Source organism: Chrysochloris asiatica, unplaced genomic scaffold (assembly GCF_000296735.1).
Source record: "Chrysochloris asiatica unplaced genomic scaffold, ChrAsi1.0 scaffold00027, whole genome shotgun sequence".
Lineage (NCBI taxonomy): Eukaryota > Metazoa > Chordata > Mammalia > Afrosoricida > Chrysochloridae > Chrysochloris > Chrysochloris asiatica.
The window spans coordinates 50,276-54,478 of NW_006408545.1; positions in this window are offsets into that span (position 1 = coordinate 50,276).

Sequence of the window (4,203 nt, forward strand, 5' to 3'; positions counted from 1 at the left end):
AAAGCCTGGTTATCTACTTCCAAAACTCAGTCAATGAAAACCTTATGGACCATAATGGTTCTATCTTGTTGTGCTTGAGTTCTCTATGAGTTGGGGACTACTAGATCACAACTAACAATAACAATATTTAAGTTTTCCCATTAAGTTAATATCCAATGATATTGAAGGCTAATTACTATTTGAAGTGCACCATAAGTCACTATAATTTACCTGAGAATTTGTCTGAGAATATTGAAAAACTCCATGACCTTTGTATAAATGACAAGGTCTTGGTTTTAAATTACTTTAAATGTGTGATGAATTGTTTGACATTCTTGTCACAAAAAAATAAGCTTGTGAAGCATTTCTTAAAGGCAACCTACATGAGCTCTGGCAACATAGTGGTTACAAGTTGGGCTGCTAACCTCAAGGTCAGTAGTTCTAAACTACCAGCAGTTCCATAGGAGAAATATGAAGCATTCTGCTCCCATAAAGATTTACAGCCTCAGAAACACTATACAGGGTTGATATGAGTTGGAACTGAGTCCACGCCACATCATCACCACCAGTCTACATGAAAATGTATCTATCACTTAATGTTTGGTGTTTCACCAGATTAATCCTTTTATTAGTTACTCCAATCACAAGTCATGATAGAGTTCTGTATTTAAAAGATAGTTTCTTTGAATGAAAATATAATTTGTATTTTGTGTCAGATGGTTTTCTGTTCCAACAGAATATAGTAAAACAGAAGACAGCCATGAGGTTTGTACTAAGACCAACATATTCTGTCAGCCAGTAATTTCACAGAAGAAATGACATGACACAAACAAGTTTAAATATACTAGAATAGAATAAGGCTTTATTTTGAATAATTTAAAAGCATTCAGCAAATTGTAGGCATAGAAAAATAATTGTTTATGAACAAAATTATTTTATATTTAGTATTTTTGTGTGTTTTCTTAAAAAGAAATCCTTGTTTTAAATATAATCAGATTCACTATCTCAAGAGGTCTGAACTCTAGATATACTTTTGTTGGTTTTCTGGCTTTTAAAATAACTTTTTTGTTGTTTCCCCAAAAGAAAACAAAAGTAAACAAGTTGTCTGAAGTGGAATATTTGAACAATTGTTCACATACTTCTTCTAGTCTTCTCCCTTTTTATCCTTAACTTACAAAATAATCATTTTTTTAAAAACCCTTACCAGTAAACAAAGTTGACCAGAAATCTAAAACATCTGAATAGGTGCCAGACATGCAGGTAAAATTCATCTAAGGCCATTTGATTCACACGTGTTTTCTCTGACAAGACAAGACAAGCCAAACAGCATCCAGCAGCATTCCTCTGTTTTCCCTTTTGTTCTTTGCCAGTTCATTTTTAGTCACTGAATTGCCAATTTTCCACATGCTATTCACTGTGGTGTGCTTGTTTGAAAAGAAGCAAAGAAAAAGACCTAAGAATGCTGAGGACTTAACTCATTCCTCCCTTCCCTCCTTCTCCCATATGAGTTCCCTTTCTTCTTGGCTTAGTGAGAAATAAAAGTAGTCTCATGGAACCTCAAAACTTGAATGCATGCCAGGCGAAATATTTTAGTGAGGTTTATCCTCAACTTGGCCATACCATATAGGTGGGCCTAGTTAAGTGGTTTTTGTTGGCTACTTTCTTTATTATGACTTTACAATCACACCCTTGGTGCCAAAGTACAGCTCAGCAGAACATTTGCATAAGTGGGGAATATGTATGTGCTTTGTTTTGGAATCTAGAGCTAAAGAAAATATACAGTGTTTGAAAACAAGAAAGTCACAATTTCAGAATACATTTCGTCCACAAGGATCCTTTACTAACATATCATCTTTACCTTAAACACCTAAGAAGAAGCAGCCTGTACACTTTCTTATTATTTTTTCCCGGTTCATTAAACTGGAAAAGAAAACTGTGCTGAATCACTTGTTTCAGGTCAGGCTAAAAAATCAGGGGGAAAACCAAGAGTTTTTTAACTTTCACATTGAATTCTTTTGCCTGCATGACCAGACAAGCCTCTCCCTTTGGGAGAATAAGGCATACTAATGCAAATTTTGTGATCCAAAATAAATCTTATATGAGATGCAACATCCCTCTGGAGTGACTTAAAACACTCAAGGATCCCTTACTTGGCATAAAATAAAAACAGTTATCAGTATGCATTAAACAAATACGACACAACATGTTTATTAATGAAAAAAAGCCTAAAAAAATATCAAATCCAATCTTGTTGTATCTGTGGATGATTAGGAGCAGATGGAATTCCAATATGTTAGGATGTAAGCATGTTCCATAGAGCCCTGGTTTGAGGCTGTGCGTTAATGCGCTGGACTGCAAGGTCGGCAGTTCAAGTTCACCAGCTGCTCCTCAGAAACCCTGTACAGGGGTGCTATGAGTCAGAAGCAACTCGATGTCACTTAACAACAACAACAAGCATGTTCCTTAGATTCTTGTGGTATGTTAATGGATATAACTAATGCTTGGTTACTGCTATAGTATCTTCTATAACTTTTTAGAGTGGGAATAGGTTTTCAAGATCAGTTTAATCCTTCATTTTACACATACAGAAACTGATGCATAACATGATTCCGTGATGCATCGAATGTCTCATGACTGATTAACGGAGACTGGAATTGTAATGTGGTTATCCTGATAATTCAACTCACCCTAATTTAAGGTATTTTTTATATGATAAGAACTTTGTTTACTGATAGAAGTGAGCAAAGATACTAAGCCAAAGTTCCTACTTCCGAGGGGAGAACAATGAAGGGATAAAATATGGATGGAGTCCTGGTGTGGTGCTGCAGGTTAATGCACTGGACCGCAAGTTCAGTTTGAACAGAAAGGTCAGTGGTTCAAAAATCCACCAGCTGCTCCTCAGAAACCTTATACAGGGTTGCTAGGAATCAGAACCAACTCAACAGCACTTAACAACAAAAAGACAGTGGAAATATTAAACAGAAATCATCTTAAAAAATAGTAACCTTTCTTATAAAGACCATCACTGTGTCCAACATAATTAATTACTAATAGCTCATCTTAAATATGATGCATCCAACTAAGAGAACTATGCTTAAGACCACTTTTTCTAACTTGTTTTTGAAAGTTTTCAGAATTATCACTTATATAGTGAAGACCTTCTGAGGTATTCAATACATAACGAAAATAATGAAGAAAGAAAAACACTTAATACATTTTATCTCCATCACTCATGTATCAGTTTGTTGCACTGTGGTGGCTTGCATGTTGCTTTGATGCTGGAAACCACGTCACCAGTATTTTGAATGCTAGCAATGTAACTCATGGTGGACAGATTTCAGGTGAGCCTCCACAATAAGATAGACTTAGCTGAAGGAGAGGCAGACTGCTTCAAAATGTGTAACCACTGAAAACCTTATTAATGGCAGTGAAACACTGTCAAATAACATAAGAATATTGAATATTGAAATATGATGACTAGCACCAGACATTGTTAGATATAGTGCCGGAAGATGAGCCCCTCAGATTGGAAGGCACTCAAAATACGATTATGAACCACCTGTCTCCTCAAAGTAGAGTTGATTGTGATGACAGGAATGGAGTCGAACCTTCGTTTGCTGATGTGGCATAACTCAAAATGAGAAGAAACAGCAGCAAACATTCATAAATAATTGGATCATGGAATGTACAAAGTATGAAACTAGGAAAATTGCAAGTTGTCAAAAATGAAATGAAACACAGAAACCTTACACCTTAATGAGCTACAATATATTGGTATAGGCCATTTTGAATCAGACAATCAAATAGTTTACTATGCTAGCAATAACAAACTGAAAAGCAATGGTGTAGCATTCATCATCAAAAAATCATTTTATGATCTCTCTTGAAGTATAATGCTGTCTGTGATGCAATAATATCTATATGTCTACAAGGAAGACCTGTTAACACCACTGTTATTCAAATTTACTCACTAACCACTAATGCCAGTGATGATGAAATTGAAGAATTTCTTCAGTCTGAAACTGATCAGACATGCAATCTAAATGTATTGATAATGACTGATGACTATAATGCAAAGGTTGGAAATAAAGGAGAAGGATTAGTAGTTGGAAAAGTATCTTTGTGGTGACAAAAATGACACTGGAGATAATATGATAGAATTTTGCAAGACTAATGACTTAGTCAAGCGAGCAAAGTTTTGCTAAAGGTAATACAGAAACGGCT